Here is an 18,705-nt window from a genome sequence, read left to right as displayed (position 1 = left end):
TAAAATGGGCCATCTTCGAGAATAAGTCCACAACTACAAGGATGGTGTTGAACCCTTGGCTTGGAGGTAGATCAGTGATGAAGTCAAGGGAAAGAGTGTGCCATTGAACTGGAGGAATGTCCAATGGTTGTAGGAGACCAGATGGTTTTTGTTTTTGTGATTTATTTTATGCGCAGACACCGCAGGACTGAATATACTGAATGATGTCCTTAAGCCAGGTAGGCCACCAAAAGTTCTCTTTCACCTTAGCTAGGGTTTTGGCGATCCCAGGATGCCCTTCGATCATTGAATCGTGATAGTTTGAAATAATATGCTGTTGTAATTCCTTCTTGGGTATAAGACGATCCCTAAAAAAGGGTAGATGGTCCTTGATGGTATATTGTTCTCCTTGAGATTGCCATGCGAGGTAGGCATCAGGATTCATTGTCCGTTGGATTTCTTTTCGTAGTTCTGCTTGTGATAAGGCTGTTGTGATACCCAAGAGTTTGTCTTTCGGTATAAGAGGTACTGGGTCTGGAGTTGTATATACTATTTCATCTATGCCCATGCGAGATAAGGCATCCACCTTTTCGTTTCTGACTCCTGGTCGAAATGTGATTATATAATCATATTCAGCCAAGAAAAGGGCCCACCGTAATTGGCGTGAGGACTGGGCCTTGGCTGTTTTGAGATATTGCAGGTTTCGGTGGTCTGTGAGGACTGTAATGGTGTGTCTGGCTCCCAGAAGGTAGTGCCTCCAGGCTTTAAAGGCGGATTTGATAGGCAGGAGTTCCTTGTCCGTGATGGCATAATTAATCTCTGGAGGTGAGAACTTTTTTGACCAGAAGGCCACAGGATGTAGCTTGCCGGTTTCCGGGTCTCTCTGTGAAAGGACAGCCCCCATTGTGAGACTGGATGCATCAGTTTCAACGACATAAGGGAGGTCTAGACGAGGATGTCGCAGGATTGGAGCAGAGGTAAACCTTTGTTTAAGTTCCTGAAAGGCTTCTTCTGCTTCTTCGGTCCAAGCACATTTTTATTGTTTTTTTCGTAATAGTACTGTGATTGGGTGCACAACCTGAGAGAAGTCTGGGATGAACCGGTGGTAGAAGTTCGCAAAGCCCAGCATGCTTTGTACCCCTTTCAGAGACGTCGGTGAAGGCCATTTCAGAATTGCATCTACCTTGTGCACATCCATTCTGATGCCTCCTGGAGTAAGGATAAAACCAAGAAATTCTACTTCGCTGATGTGAAAAAAGCATTTTTCAAGCTTTGCAAACAAGCGATGTTGATGGAGCTTGGTGAGGACTGGACGAACGTGCCCGACATGATCTTGTTCCGAGGCTGCGTATACTAAGATGTCGTCTATGTACACTAAGGTGCACACATCAATTAGCTCCCTTAAGACGTCATTCATGAACTAGTGGAATGCCGCAGGAGCGTTGCATAACCCGAAGGGCATGACTTGATATTCAAACAAGCCGTACTTAGTACGGAAGGCGGTTTTCCATTCATCTCCTTTTCTGACTCGGACCAGGTGTTACGCTCCTCGAAGGTCCAATTTGGTATAAATCTGGGCATCTTTAACTTGGTCTAGCCTCTCAGAGATAAGTGGCAAGGGGTAGCGGTTCTTCACGGTGATCTGGTTCAATGCGGGGTAGTCAATACAGGTTCTCAAGTCTCCTTCCTTTTTCGGTACGAAGAACAAAGGACTGGCTGCGGGGGACTTCGAAGGACAGATAAATCCGTTTGCAAGGTACTGGTCTAAATAGGATTTCGAATGAAGGATTTGTGGTTCTGTGAGAGTGTAGATCCTGCCGCAAGGAATTTGTGCACCAGGAACAAGATCGATCTGACAGTCATAGGGCCTGTGCGGCGGTAATGTATTGGCTTGGTCCTTTCGGAAAACATCCTGGAAATCATGGTATTCACTTGGCAAGGTATTAGTTGCTCCCAGGGTTAATACTGTCGCTCCGGGAGTCATGAGGATACAGACGTCGGGTTTCTCCTCTTGGTAATAGCAGGTAGGGGAGCAGTCACCGGGGAAGGTTAATTTTCGTGCCTGCCAGTCTATCAAAGGGTTGTGAGCAACCAACCATGGCATCCCTAGTATTAGCCTGAACTGAGGTGCCTTGATGATATCGAATGAAATAGACTCCCAATGTCCGTCCTGGCACAGCAAGGTTACCCTGGCTGTGCACTGGGTGACTGGCCCGGAAGCGATTTCTGTCCCATCCACAGTGGTTACCTTGTCCATAGTTGGCTTAGAACACAAAGGAAGCCTCATATCTGCTGCCAGTTCTTGATCAATATAATTTCCAACTGCTCCGCTATCAATGTATGCTTCAACGGCATGCATTCTTGAGGACTGTTGGTGGTTAATTAAAATCACTGGTGTTGCAAAGTGCGAGGTCAGAGACTCTTTCTTCTCACTCGACAAACTGACCTCTACGTTTTTCGAGCTTGGTAGTTTTCCAATTCCTTAGCTTCATCCTTCTCTGTGGCACCGACTGTTCTTCTTGAGGGTTTTACTGGACAGTCCTTCAGGAAATGTCCTGGTTTCCCACAATACAAACAACGCTGTTGTTGTCTTCTTTTGTCCCGCTCTTGTTTTGTTAATGGAGGCCGTATCCCTCCAATCTGCATGGGTTCTACAGCATTTTCAGGTACACGGGGTGTGTTTTCCCTTGGTCGAACATACACTGTCCGAGGGTCCGTCTTAGACCGGTCTGCCTTTCGGTCCTGCAACTGGTGGTCTAGCTGCACCAGATTTATGAATTCTGCACAGTCTCTGGGTGGATCAACCACCTGGGCTAAGACGTCCTTCAATTCGCCTCGTAAGCCTCCATGGAATAACGTGGTTCTATTGTTTTCTGGCCACCTAGCTTCGGCAACCAGTCTGTTGAAGGTAGCAATGTACGTTAAGAAGTCCTGATTCCCCTGTCAGAGGGACAAGAGTTCATTGTCTACTGCTTGTTCCTGGGTATGGCGAGCAAAAGGTTTTTCCATTTCTCTCTGGAACCCCCCAAAGTCATGTAATAGAGGATTGTCATGGGTTACCAATGGCACCGACCAATCTGCTGCACTACCACTCAGGTATGATAAAACAAAAGCTACCTGAGCTTGGTCGTTTGGAAATGCTCCAGGCCTACAAAGAAAATGAAGGCAGCACTGATTGATGAATGCCGCATACTTCCGTGGGTCGCCTGAGAACCTTTCTGGTGGTGCCTAGGGCACTGTTCCAGGTAACATGATCTGTACCGGAGTGGGTGGTATGGCGGGCTTTTGCATCGTTGGATTGCTTCCAGGTAGAGGCGTCTGTCCTGCCTGTGATTGAAAGTATTGCCTGCTAATCTCTTCAGTGCGTTTTTGGTCACTATTAGGTCTCTCCGGAGGGCATTAGTCTCTTGTCGGGCAGAATGAACGTCAGCACGAAGCTCTCCTAGTAATTGGGCCAATTGGTCCATTTCTGATGTCTCCATGCCGCCCAGGTGGATTTATTATGGTAGGCTTTGCGTTCTGTTACGCTCACCTGGTATCCACAGGGACGCCACCCAGCCGGGTTACTCGCTGGTATGCTTCTCAGCTTTGCCCTGATGTGGTCTGCGGGGAAGGTTCTGCCTAAAAATACAGGAGGACTGTGTTCAAGACTGACCGACTGGGGTAAGTATTCTCCCTCCACCCCCGTATGATTTCAGTCCCTCTGGTGCCCTCTCATCACCTTGTGGTAAAATTAGGCGTGCTCTCCGTCCTTCCTTCTTTGCAGGGGCGCATTGTCTTTCATGGGTGAGTGCGGTCCAGTTACTTCACTGACACCGGCCGTTTGATATTGTTCAGGTAGGTCTTATTGTTGTTCTTTAGTTTTGTTGCTCTCATGCATGCCTTTCTTTGTTTAAAATGTCTCTTTTTTCTCCCTTAGGTATGCAGAGCTTCAGCGTGGCGAACTGGCTTGGTTGAGCCCCGCTGGTAAATGATGGTGCATTAAGAGCGCTATGATGCGGTAAGGAAGCGCTATGCGCAGCGCTGCGAAGTCTTGCCTTTGCTAACCTGTGTTTTCCTTCCTTGTAGGTCCCGGTTTTCTTCAGCGCGAGTTGAATGTCCGGAGTGGTGCCAGCCGAGAGGTAAGCCTTTTGAGCAGTTCGTAATTTGTAAATGTCTCTACTGCTTTCTTTAATGTTGCCTCTATCTTCCTCTTTCAGGTCGTTCTGTATGGGAGGCGTGCAGATTCGAGGAAGCTGTTCTCAGTAGCTGCAAGTGTTTAAAGATGAAGACTGCAGGTAAGATGCTGCTGCTAATGATGTTCCTTTTGTCTCCTTGCAAGTTCTGCTTCTCCGAGGTTCGAGGGAATAGATGGACACGGTTAGCGTCACGTTGCAAGCTGCAAAGTAACGCGAAGCGTGTTGTCTTGCTCAGGAGTGGTTTAAATAGCCCCAACAAAATAGTCCACGTAAAGTGTTCCCCAGGCTACCACACCCGAAACACTAGACCGTATAGCTTGGTTCTTAGGAACCAAGCTATGTGGATGCCTCCATGTTGGCTGACAATATAATTAAGTAGTTCCCAAGCACATTGTTTTTCATGGTGTATGAGCCTGGCACATAGGCGCCAGGACTGGCCCCATGAGGGCTTTTGAAGAGGATGCCAGGCTCTAGAGGCCCGAGTCCTGACTCCACCTGGCCAATGGGTTTGCCAGAGGGGGTTTAGGGCGAGGGTCTTGACAGGCACTCAATATCTTCTACATCAAATTGCAGAGTCCAATTTGACTCTTGCTGATGATATAAAGGTTCGGATGGAATTGAAGAATAAACCTTCAGAAAGTGAGCCATCCATGCCTTTTCATCAATCAGTGATTCTTGTATGTTCAGTTATATTGGTGTGCAGGGGACGGGAGTGTCTCAAGTGGTAGACACTGTGTTTGACAGCCCTTAAATATGGCAGTAATAACGTTACTGCTGCATTTAAGGGCTACCGCCCAACTTGTGATGAGGCCCTTAATCTACACTTTAGGCCTCATCAAAAGTTGGGCGGTATCCCGAATGGGATACCGCCCAACTTTATTTGTGTTACTGCCCCCCCGTCCGGCATTATTACCGCCAGATCATGGGTTGGGCAGTAAACAATATTCCCCATTCCCCATTGGACCCAATAGGGAATTTTCAGTGCAATTACCTCTGGCGGTATTACTGTGTGTTAATTGCACAGAAAATCAGCATTTTCCGGCCTATTTACCCCCAGCTCTGAGCTGGGGGTAACCACGCCATACTCATGATTGGGCATACTCTTAAATGCAGCAGTAAATCCTTTACCGCCCAACTTGTGATGAGGCCATTTCTCTTTATCACAGAGACATGGATTCCTGCATACACATCACGGTCAGAGCCTCTCTGACCATGTTGCAGAACTCTTTTTGTCATAGCCCATGTCCCCTTTGTCGGAGAGGGGGTATTCCCATTCTTTAAGATTCTTTTTTCTCACTTATGTCTTCGCCTTTGGCTCTCCCTACTTACTCTTCTTTTGAATTTTCCTACAATATTTTTTCTAAATCCTATCCTATTTCCTTCTTGCTTATCTATTGATCTCCTGGCCCCGTCAGCTCCTTTTGTCATGACATTGATCATCTTCTTTCCTATATTCTTCCTTCTTCCACCCCTATAATACTGTTGGGTGACTTCAATCTTCACTTTCTGTTGACACACTCCACTCTCCCTATTCTCTCAATTCTTGACTCTCATTTTCTTCACCCTCTTTCTACTCATCCATCTCACATCTCTGGCTCCTGTCCTGATCTTATTTTTACTTCCTCCTTTCCTGCCTCTCCTGTTTCCTCTCTCCCAGTCTATCTATCCGACCACTATCTTCTTTCTGTGCCACTGTTTCCTCAAGTTTCTTCACGTTCTACTGTCTTTTCCTCTGCGTCATCATTCTATCGACGTGATTTACATAACTTTAACTCTTCACTCTTTACTTCCACCTGTATCTCCGTCCTTCCTCCCGATTCCTCTTTTCCATCCCTAACAGCTGATGATGCTGCCTCTACTTTTTCTTTGTCTCTCTCTGTTCTTCTCTTGATTCACTTAACCCCTCATCGCCTTTCCATCCCACTCGTAAACCTCTCAACCATGGCTTTCTTCCTATCTTTGCTCTATGCACCATTTTCACTGTTGTCTTGAAAGATGCTGGCTCTAGACCAACTGTACGGCAGATTATTCTTCATACTTTTCCCACCATGCTCTCTATGATGGCTGTCTACTCTCTGCTAAATGTCTCTATTTCTCTTATCTCCTACACACACAGTCTGCCCACCCTATGTGTCTTTTTCAAATTATTCATTGTCTTTTGTCTCCTCCCTCCCTTGACTATTCTGCTAATTCTACTCTTTCAGCCTCTGACTTCACTCAATTTTTCTCCTCTAAGGTAGCTTCTCTTCTTTCTGACATTAAAGCTTCCATCTAGCCCGAAACTATGACTTCTTTCATTCCTGCCTCCTGTACCTCTATTTCCTGCTTTCAACCAATCGTCAATGCCCACCCCACTGCCTCTCCTAGCAATCCCTTTTGCACTCATTCTCAATGTCTACCCTCCTTTGGTGTCTTACCTCACCTCTTTTTTTCAATATCTGTCTCTCAACCTCAACTTTTCCCTCATCTTTTAAGCAGGCTTCCATCATCCCAATTTTAAAGAAACCTACCGCTGATCCATTACTTGTTTAAAATGTTCATCCTATTTCCCTGCTTCCCTATCTCTCTAAATTACTTGAACGGTTGGTCTATTCTCAGGTTTCTACTTTTGTTTCTAATTCTTCTATTCTCCCACAATTCCAGTCAGGCTTTCGCCCTTGCCACTCCACTGAAACTGCTCTCCTTTCTGTTTTGAACTCACTACTTACTGCACGCTATTCTAAACATTCTTCCCTTCTTATTCTTCTGGTGCGTTTGACACCGTCGACCACTACCTTCTACTGGCGTCTCTTTCTTCCTTTGGTTTCACAGGCTCGTCCTTTCCTGGTTTAAATCGTATCTGTCTCAAAGAACCTTTTCTGTTTCATGGGCTGGCAAATCATCAAAATCTTTTTTACTTGCTCAGAGCGTTCCGCAAGGGTTAGTCTTGGGCCATTATCTGTTCTCTCTCTACACTTCCTCTCTTGCTGGCTGTCGTTATTTCTTCGTTTGGTCTATCACACCACTTCTATGCTAATGACACTCAACTTTTCCTTTAATTTTCTTCTTTTTCCTCTGAGATCCGCCACACTCTTTCTGCTTGTCTTCTAGCCATCAAATCTTGGATGTCTTCTCACTATCTCACACTTAATGATGGGAAAACTGAGGTTCTCTTTTTCCCAGCTAACACTCTATCCCCTCCTCCTCCATCCGTTATTTCCTTCCCCCCATCCCAGCTTCCAATCTCGTCTACAGCTCGAAATCTGGGGCTCTATCTTGACTCTAATCTATCTTTCTCTCACCACATTTCTCTAACATCGTGCGCTTGCCGCTTTCATCTACACAATATCCATAAAGTCCATCGTACTTTTACTCTTCTAGGTCCTCTACACTGGAACATTCTCCCTTACTCTCTTCATTCTCTTTCTGTCTATTTATTTTGTAAGTCATTGAAGTCTCATCTTTTTCAACATGCTTGATTGATTGTTTTCTTATTGTTCATGCGTATCCATTTTATTGTACCATTTTCCTGTTCTCTGTACAGCGCCTTGGCTTAAGGCGCTATATAAAACATAAATAAATACAAATATCACTGTTTAACATCAACAACTGTAGTCATCGATTACCCTGGCCGGAGCATGTAGTAAGGCCATCTGAATAACTACTTGCATGCCACCAGGGACAAGAATCTACAGGTGAAGTGGTCCATACTGCCCACATCTGGTTGTCAAAATGTATGTTAACTATTCCTTTCACTTCCAGGTGTTGGTGGAAATCTTTATTTATTTCATTTGTAAAGCGTTCAACCACCCGGAGACTCTAGGAGCTGGTTACAGTGCAGAGTGTGGGTATATGCGCGCAAGGAGGCACGTAAAGAGAACAGCATATTTACAGTGTAAAACAGTCCAGGCTGGTCTGTGAGAATAGGAGTCTTGAGTTTTTTTTTAAAAAAACCCAGTAAGATTGTTCTGATCTTAGCTGATGTGGTAGGGCAGTCCAGATGTTGGTGGCAATCACTAGGAGGCTCAGCCCTCCCGATCTTTTTAATCTGATCTCGGCGGGATCAGATGGTGGGAGTTGATGTAGCGGGTGGGTGGGGTTGACTATGCCCTGGTGATCTTTTGTGCAAGGTGCTTCGGAGCAGTGTTAGAGATGCATTTGCGGGTGATGGCGAATGATTAAAGGTGATATGCTTGTGGATCTGGAGCCAGTGCGCATTTCTTCTGGCCAAGGTAATATGCTCTCTTTTGGAGATGTTCAGCCCTGCCCTAAGGGCATTGTTTTGCATGACCTGCAATCTGCTGATGTATGGGCTGATGTTCCGACCAATAGCGTGTTGCAGTAATCGAGTTTGAAGCCTATAAGGGCCTGTGCGATGGTGAAGTAGTTGTTGGTTGAGAGGAAGGACCTACAACCATTGATAAATTTAATAGTGTTAGCAACCGAAGATGCAATATCATTGACCTGTCTCATTAGTGACAGGGTGGAGTCAATGTTAATGCCAAGGGTTTTGACCTCATGTGACACAGGGATGATAATGCCGTCAATGACAAACGACTTGTAAGGTGGATAAGGTTTGCTAATAATGGATTGTGAACCAACCAGGAGGATTTCAGTCTTGTCATCGTTTAGATATAACATGTTTGTAGCCATCCAGGCTTGGATCGTTTGGTAGATACAGAGCAGTGAGTTGGAATCAGTTGAGAAGTTGCCAGTCAGTGGGAAGAGGAGTTGAGTGTCATCAGCATAGTTTGTGTAGGAGATGCCTAGATCTTCAAGTATGTCTAAAAGGGGCTTGGTGAAAATATTGTATAGTGTAGGTGAGACACAGGAACCTTGAGGAACCCTGCAGGAGACAGGACTGGAGGGGGGGGGGGCTGTCGCTCTGTCTGAGAAGACTCTCATGGTTGTGTTAGATCGAAAGGAAGAAATCCAGGCGGTTGCTTCTGCAGAGAAGTGGGCAGTGGTAATGAGGAATGGCACAGGATTTGATGGTCAACTAGGTCGAAGGATGCCAACAAATCCAAGAGGAGGAGGAGTGCCGCCTTACCTGAGTCTTTGATGTTTCCCAATTGATTTTTTAAATCAAGAAGGACTGCTTCCGTTCTGTGGCCGGGATAAAAGCCTGACTGGCAGAGGCTCAGGCGATTGTAGGATTCCAGATGCATTTGGATCTGGAGCTAAGCCGCCCAGTCCAGTATTTTAAGAAGGAATCGGACTGTGGTGATAGGGCAGTAATTGGAAGGAATGGCTTGGTCTAGCGTGGTTATTTTTAGTAAGGGCTCAACCGTCTTTTTAGTTGAATGGTACTGAGTTGGATGCGAGGAGGAGTTAATGAGGTTAGAGAAGAAAGGGGCCAGCTCTGTGGCACACTCCTTGATGATTGAAGCAGGGCAGATGTCGCCTTGATATTTGGAGGGTTTGAACCCTTTGGTGATTAGAGTGACCTTAGCTAAGGAGACTGGTTTGAAGATGAAGGGATTTGGGCAGTCAGCAGTGGGTGGGCGGTCAGGTGGGGCAGGGCTGACGTTTTTTAGATTTATCATATGCTGGAGCATCTCAATTTTGCCAGTGAGGGCGTTTTTGAATGTTGAGGTACCAGGAACTGTCTTTGGTGCAGCAGTCTGGTAGTGGAGCGGGGGATTCAAGCTCTCGTAAAATAGAAAATGATGACTACAAAAAATGATGACTACAAAGCCTCAACCTTGGCTCACAATTCCAAATGCAGGTTTATCCCTGACTTCCAACTCTGCATGGAATGTCAAAAGCAGCTTGAATAGCTTAAGTTTTTATGCGAGGTCCGACGCCTACAAGAGTAATGTAAGCTACCAAACGTCAAATACAAAATTTGCTTGCAATGCTGTGTGTAACCACACTTCCAAAAACACATCCTTCAAGAAACAAGGAACATGCTGACACTAGAGCCTCTTTCATTCAGAAAGCAATGGACCAGTTGTGGAAGGAGATGGCCCACATCCTTGCCAAGCCCAGTTGAAGTTGTCAACCTTCAGTATAGAAATTGGTAGATGGAGGCAACAAGCAACCACATGAACGCTGATGTACATGTCACTAGAGTGGTGCGCACAACCATGTTGGCATGATGTGTAGAGCCACAGACCAGGCCAGAAGAGATGGTTGTTGCCAATGCCAACTCCAAATGGCCAAGAACAAGGCAAACTATGTTGACTGCCTAAATGTCGAACCGCAATCCAACGAAGAAGAAGGGTAAGTGTTTTATGTCTGCTCCACAGACAGCAAACTCATCACAAGCCTACAGTATCTTGCTGTCAGAATAAATGCTTTTGCTAGAAGAGCTCACCTGTGCCTTCTTACGCATGGACTTTCTTTCTGGGATTTCTGTTAAGTGCCAGTTTCATGGAGAAAGGGGCGAGCCTCTCCACCCTGGCTATTGGCAGAAACTCAGGCCAGGTAGCCCAGGGGAAAACTGGCAAGGAAGGAAAAAACCTACGAGTTGTTAGGCGAATAGTGGATCCTGATGAAGTAGCTGGCGGTAGAATCTGGACAATAATCCACTGAGCGAGAACAGAGGCTCTAAACAATGGCAGTTTGGTAAGTAGATCCAAGACAGGGAGTTGGAGGGAGGATCAGGAGCCAGAACGAGAGAGGTTAGGAGGACAAGGAAAGGGAGGCAGGAAGGGTGAAATACGGAACAAGAGAGACAGGCAACAGAGTACCGAGTGCTGAGTTGGACAGAGAACCAGCGTTGAGATGCAAGATGCTCCTCTCCGGGCTTCTGGGCTGGCGAGGAAAGCCCGAAGACTAGACCGCTTAATTTGTTTCACTGGAGGAAAGTGGAGGACCATATTGGCAGTAAAAATGGCACCAGCGATTCGGAAGCAGAGTCTCCAGGCAGACCATAATGACCACGGACGGTGAGGTATGACACCGGCCAAAACCAATTCTCAGTGACAAAATTAATATTGTCACCATCAGAGACTAGCGCCTCTTTCAATGTACTGCTGAAGAAATTCAGTCAAATTACCCAAGTGTCAACACTTGAACCTACTATGGTCAGGATCCTAACCTTCAGATTTTGCATACTTATCCCATTGCTAGGATCTTCACATCTGAACTAGAGCACAATGACTGCAAGACCACAGACATGGCTGAATAGGCTGCTCAGCACAGAGGCAGAATGTCAGGACCAAATAAAGTTAATCTCTAACACAAAGGAATCAGTGGCAGAAAGGGCAACATAGGTAAGCGCCACATAAGCAAGACCGTCCAATCCAGTGCAGTCAAGCACAAACACACAACATTTAACATGTCGGACAAAGTCAAAATAACAGTTCTTTTAAAAGGCAAGCATCATAGAAATCATGGAAAGCCCTCACCCTGGCGTTCTCAACAAAGCTATCCGGCATAAGGTGGAACAACTAGGTTAAGTCTACATCTCTGTCTACATGTGCCTTCCGCGCCAGGTGATTGATTCGTAGAGGAAGACCCATTGGCCCTCAGTACACGTATGGCTCCATCATGTCCCAAACTTGCTTTTTGCTGGAGGTTTTTCCTCCACATCATCTACAATAAATGGAGGAATTATCAACAGTGGAATTGCCGTGGTGAGCCTTGCAGCAGAGGTGTGCAGTCATTGCAGGAGAGAGGAGAGTCTGTTGTTGTGCTCTACTGCTGAAGGAGGTGTGTCTTCATTACAAATACCTGAGCACAGCGCAGAGAGTGCCGCTGAGCTGTGCAGCATAGGTGTGCAGTCATTGCAGGAGAGAGGAGAATCTGTTGTTGTGCTCTACTGCTGAAGGAGGTGTGTCTTTGCTACATATACCTGAGCACAGCACGGAGCGAGCCGCAGAGCTGTGCAGCAGAAGTGTGCAGTCATTGCAGGAAAGAGCAGAGTCTATCGTTGTGCTCTACTGCTGAAGGAGGTGTGTCTTTGCTACATATACCTGAGCACAGCACAGAGTGCGCCGTGGAGCTGTGCATCAGAGGTGTGCAGTCATTGAAGTCTGTGCAGGCCGGGCAGCGAGAGCCCGGAGAGACGGCTGATGGGAAACTTCCTTCCTTCATCTGAAAAAAGCTTGCTGACTAACTTGGAGGTTTGCTGAAGGTAAGATCACGACTGAAAAGACTGTTGTACAAATGGGTGTACAATCGAGGTGTGTTACTACATTGACATTTTAACATCTGGCATTCGCAGTTAAACCTCACGGGTCAGAGCAGGGATGTCATTTCACCAAAATGCCAGGGGTAGCAGAAGTGACATCACAATGCCAGGCCCCTGCAAGTGACACCACAGGAAGTGATGTCATTTGACCCCACCCTGTGTGACATCAGAGGAAGTGATGCCATTTGACCCCACCCCAACACCACATCACAGAAAGTGGCATCATAAAGCATTATCCCTCAGTAGACTAAGAAAAATATAGTTATGATATCACTGTATTGTGACATTTCATACAAGAATGGATCATCATATGTAGCAGTGTGTCAAGGCCCATGTTGCCATAGGAAGTGCATGAACCCAAATCCCCCCTTCATGTGGATCCACCCTGTTATTTCAACAGGACTACAGAGCGAAATCACATTCTGTCTCAAGATCATTTTTGCATTGGAAAACTCAGTGGTGACGGTTTTTGGTAGTAGGTCTTCATAGCTGGCAGGCAGGAATGCACATTCTCACAAAGAAGAAATTCAGCATTTTGCAAGTTAAGATAGTGTTAGTTTATTCAAACAGTAACACTTAAACCCCCTTCTCCTCCAACCACTACTGACTACCGTGCCTGGACTGCAAGTGTGGAACATTAGTGCTACTTCTATGTTAGTTGCCCCGTTCTGGTTTTTTTATTTTTTAAATCTGATCACCCTACCTGTCCATCCTTTGGAATATGATTATGGGTTACTCCCATATACTACATACATAAAGCCCCAACATCTTTTTTAGTAGCACTCAGACTGGACGTCTTCTCTGCTGCTTCTAATAATTAAAGGCAATGGGCCTCATTCCGAGCCTGGAGGTAAGGGAAAAACGATGCCGGTAAAGGATTACCGGCATCGCTTTCCGGTACGGGCTATTCTGACCTGTCAGACTGCTATTTACGGCACCGTAAACTACGATGCCGTAATTATCGGTCTCGGGTCGCGCGCGCACCCCACCATGCTGAAAGTTGCGGCATGGTGTAAACTGGAGCTGATCCCAAGTAAGGAGCACACGTAAATAACGGCCTCCTTAAGGCCGCAAAGTACCTTACCGGCATGGAGTACATACAGGCATCTCAGAGAAGGAGTAAAGAACCCTGAGCAGTGGTACCCAGAGCCACAGGTGCACACAATCAGCACAGGTGGAGGCAATGGAGTCTGCCACAGCAGAAAAGGAGCACACACCACACCCCCTCCCACACCAAGATGAGACCAATAGTGGTAGCAGCACATGAAGCAGGAGGCCCTGCCAGCAAGGGCACAACCACAAGAACTACACCAACAACACCAGGCCCCCCCACTGAGGAGACAGTGGAATTGCCGTGGTGAGAAGGAGGGGGAGACAGGCCCAGCATGCAGCACCAGTGCAGACTCTGTCACCACCCCAGCAGCCCCCATTCCAACGCAGCAGGTCCGGACCCTCAAGGAAACCCCTGAGCAGATACACCCCCCCTATCAGCTTGACTGTGACACCATCACCACCATATTTGGGCCGCAAAATAACGCGATAAGCGAGCAGCATACAAATACACACCGCTATCCCGGCACAACTGAAGGTGTTGCCTGTGCCCCACACCCATGCCACAGGCACCTACCAGCACACAGTGGGGCCCATGCATGCCATGTCACAACCGTCCATTACACGGACGCAGAAACAAGTGCTGGATCACCTCCCCAAGCATACAAGGGGCTACAAATCCCTAACATGGACTACACAGGAGATATACGACACAAATGTTAGCCCCCATGCATTGGCAGGCATGCCAAATTACATGGGTGCCCCTGACAGCACCCACGTGGATTAGGTGGACCAGCATGTCATGCAGGTGGCGGATTGCAACTGCAAGCAATACCACTCCCCCAACGTACAGACGGAATGCAACGCAAGCAAGAACATCACACATGGGTGGGCCCGACATTAAGGAACAACTCATGACTCAATGTGCCAGCTGAACTCCACGCTACCGTGCCGCATGGGGCGACATGCAGGATGACGTGCCTGGCTGCTTGGTGAGTCGTCTGACTGTGTCATGCCAGTGCATTGGTGCCATGAGGTGGGTGCCTGCATGAACAAACTGGGTCGGAATGATGAAGCCAGTGCACGATGTTCATCCCACCAAACACTGTGCCACAGAACCAGTGTACCGGCACATGAGTACAGATTCCCACATCGATGGAGTAAGGCACACACCAAAGACACCATTACCAACATCTGACAAGGCCAAATCCCACAACACATGCACCACTCATTGGCGGCCCCCACAACCGTAAGGGCATATAGGAAGACGCACTGCATATGTATAATGTGGCTGCCTCCAGCATGTCACCACACCAGAGAGTCATCCCTGGGAGTGGATTGGACTGAGGGCAGCAGGGATACCACACCACATCACCGGTTCGCCACACCCATAGGAGTGGTGGAATTCACCATATTATGGATCAGAGCAGTATGATAAATATGAGCCACTGACTACAGCCAACACACCCAACTATGGATTCACACAGTACACAGCACTTCATAGATATAACATCAAGACTGCTGCATGCATCAACGAAGTACGTACCACGAGATGTGTGTGCCATTGTTCATGGACCATCTCGTAGACGCGCCCCCCTACAGCATTCCATTGCACTGGACACATATTGTGGCCATGAATGGCCTGAATACATCCATGGACATGTGCGTATGGGCATCAATGACCTGCTGCCATGTCAGACAAGTTCAGTCCTCCACCATGACATACCAAACACTTACCTTAATTGGCTAGACATGCAGGTGTTGGTGGCTGTCCCTTGATACCATGGTACGGGACCCTGTCAGAAACCCACAGAACAGGCCCGGGGAGCCCTGAAATACTGGCCATACCCGTGCATGCGTGCAGATGAAGCAGTCACCTGGCTTGCATAAGGCACATATGAGTTGCCGAAGCTGGACTGGTGGGGGACCCATCCACTGGAATGTGGTGTCCAAGACCCCCATGTCATGTGTAAAGCTGGACAAAATGTGCATCCCTTGGAATGTGGCTCTGTCCACTGACATGGGACTGCTAGCACCAGATGAAGATGGAGTGAAGGAGGAGGAAGGGGCAAGACAGCATCATGGAGGCGGTGCACGGGAGGGACATGTCGTGTGGCAAACATTGGTTGGACATAATAACCACAATACAAGTCAGCAGAGGGCGGCATCACATGGGCACACAGGGCACTGGGTGTGCATATACTTGTAGACCATGCACTGTCAGACATCATTATACACATGCTCAATGATGAATGTCCACAAAGGTTAAACTTTGCAACTCCAATGGTGTGTTGAAAATATAAATGGATGAGTGTGAACATTCCCTCCACCCTCCCACCCACCTCCCCCCAACTCCACAACAAACCCTCACCTCCCACGCGCTTCCCCCCAACTCCATAACAAACCCTCACCCCTCACCCACCTCCCCCCCAACTCCACAACAAACCCTCACCCTCCACCCACCTCCCCCCAACTCCACAACAGTAGTCCCGTGTTCTCCATTAAGGGCACATGTGGCAGCAATGCAGATTAATCCATGCTCCCGGGGCCCGGGGGAGGCATGTCTCGGCGCCGCATGGAACGCAGAGTACGTTGCGGCGGGCTTGCCGGGGTGGATCGGCTGGATGAGGGCGTGTCCTCCTGCTGAGGCTGCTGATTGGTATTCGCAGCCTCAAGGGCATCTGTAATGCGTCCTAGGATGGCACATAATCTGTTGCTGCTCTCTGTGACCGCCTGACGCATTTCCCTGAGCTCATCTAGCCACTCCACCCTGGCCTGGCGGCTGTCCTCCATGAACCCAGTGATGAGGGCAGTCAGCTGACTTGCACGTAGTGCATCCATTGATGCTTGTTCATCCCTACAGGGTATTGGGCCTACATGCCCTGGCATGTCCTCGACTGGGGAACTGGGACCAGGATCAGCGTCTCCCTGTGTATCGGCACGTGCACTACGGCCAGGTGTTTCAGGCTCCTGTTGCGCTCACCTGGCTCCCACAGGGGCGTCGGTCAGACCCAGACACCTGCGGTCTCCACCCACGTGATGCGTAATGCAGCGTTGACTGACTGGATCTGCCCTCCTAATCTTGTCTGCTTAACCCGTAGAAATATTCTGCTGCAAGTGGAGAGATGGATTTAGCCACTTGTAGATTCAAGTGATGGCACCCCCACAGTCCTCCCCAACTAATCACCTCTGAAATGCCCTCACAGCAATCTCACCTTATATTCTTGAAAGATGAGCTCTCCATCCTGCGTGGATTTGCAGGGGCGCGTCGATTCCAGTTACTTCACTGGTTTGAAGGCTCGGGAGAGTTCCGGAGAGTATTGACTCTGAGGTTCCTGGTGAGGACCAGTAAGTACTAAGTTCATACAGTTCAATATGTCTGATGTTCACTCTTGTTCCCCCCTTCCTTTCTTGTCTTGCAGCTGGCTCGTGAAAAGATGCTCTTGTGGCAGCTGGTGGCGCTCAGGTAAGAGTCTGTATTACCTGGCGCTGTCCAGTAAATGGTGCACGAGGAAAACGTGTTGTTTTGTCTCTCTTTACAGATGCGGCACGTGAAAATATGGAGAGTCACAAAAGGATGCCTCCGGTGGTAAATCAGGTAAGTCTATGGTGGTAAGAATTATATTTGTTGGTTCCCTCAGCTCACCTTGTGGTTTTCTTTTGTCTCCTACGTGCCGAAGTTCGGCGAAGAAATGATGGAGGCAGCGCCGACCCGAAGGATGCTGTGAAGAATGGTGAGTATGGCGCGGCGCTGCAGCTGGAGGTGCGGCGCGTGCAGAAATGATGTTCTTTACAGGTCCGGAGACAAGATGGATCCAGAATCAGGTGTGTAATAGAAATAGGTTTGTTTTCTAACCTTGTCCCTTTCTTTCCTCTTTGTTTTAGGAGCTCTGGATTCGAGGCGGGCGTGGCAGAAGACTGGATGCAGGCTGCAGGCACGGTGAGTGTTACACTGCTGGATGCAGAATAACGTGAAGCGTGTGTTGCTGGTCGGGCGCGGTTTAAATGGCCTCAAAAGTAGTCCCAGGTAAGAAGTCCCTAGAACCACACCTGAGTAAAAAATTGGCCCTGTAGAAAAATAGTCCCTTTCAGGCTTCATGTTGGATTGGAGTCATTTGCAGCATGGTCTACCTGAGGTAAGTAATGACTATGAGCCTGGCGCCTTAGGCGCCAGGACTGATTCCTACTATGAGCTTGGCGCCTAAGGTGCCAGGACTGAACCCAGATAGCCCCTAGCCGGGGCTGCTGAGGTTTTACTAACTGTCTAGATGCCTGCTCCCGGGGCTGATGGGCTTGGTCCGGATGCCTGGGGGTAGGCATCATGACAGCACTCCCCCCCCCCAAGGCCCCTCCTAAAGTTGTTCTTCCCCTGGGCCCTGGTTTGTCTGGGAAGTTCCGATGGAATCTTTTCACCAACCGAGGTGCATGGACGTGGTCACTAGCTTCCCATGACCTTTCTTGTGGTCCGTAGCCCTTCCAATCGATTAAAGAAAAAAGTTTTGATTTAACCATCTTGGAGTCCAGGATATTTATTACCTCAAATTCAGGTTCTCCATCTATCAAGATGGGGTCGGGTGGTTTGGTTAATCTTGTTCCTGGTTGAACTGGTTTTAAAAGTGAAACATGAAAGACAGGATGAATGAGCATATTAGAGGGTAATTCCAATTTGACGGCTACCGGGTTGATAATGGCCTTAATAGTGTAAGGTCCCAAATATCTAAGGTTAAAAGTCAGAGTTCTCTTCAGAGGTATGTGTTTTGTAGCCAGCCAAACTTGATCCCCAATCTGGTATTGTGGAGTTTCACTTCTATGTTGATCAGCATTCTTCTTATATTTCTCATTTGCTTGTTTCAAATGTTCTGTTGCCTCTTTAAAGGCTTGTGTAATAGTAGAATGCAAATGACTAAATGCAGGCATTTCTAAATGCTGAGGCGAATCTAGTTCTGAGGTTCGAGGGTGATGTCCATATATGGTATAAAAGGGGCTTTGTCCGGTTCCTGAATGCACAGAGTTATTGTATGCATACTCGGAAATCCATAAAATATCTTTCCAATTACTTTCGGTCTGGTGTAGCCAGGGCTGGACTGCCCCACCAGGACATCCCCTGGTAGGCCTCTGGCCGGTAGGGCCTCTTTTTGAGGGGAAGGATACACACATGCACATTAAGCACATGTGATTTCACCTCAGCCTGGGTGGTTTGCCCTGAATGGCAGGCGCTGCAATTATTTTTCTTCCCAGCAGCTGGGCTTCGCCCGCGCCTACACATGAGGTACTCCTGGGCTGGGCACCTGATTGGAACCGGACGTGCCCTGCAGCCCAAGCTGCGCACAGTGCCCCCATTGGCAGCGCACGCATCCTGGCAGGTCAGCAGGGTAGGCT

This window comes from Ambystoma mexicanum, chromosome 3p, assembly GCF_040938575.1.
Source record: "Ambystoma mexicanum isolate Mex_15411 chromosome 3p, UKY_AmexF1_1, whole genome shotgun sequence".
NCBI lineage: Eukaryota > Metazoa > Chordata > Amphibia > Caudata > Ambystomatidae > Ambystoma > Ambystoma mexicanum.
This window is presented reverse-complemented; position numbering follows the sequence as displayed.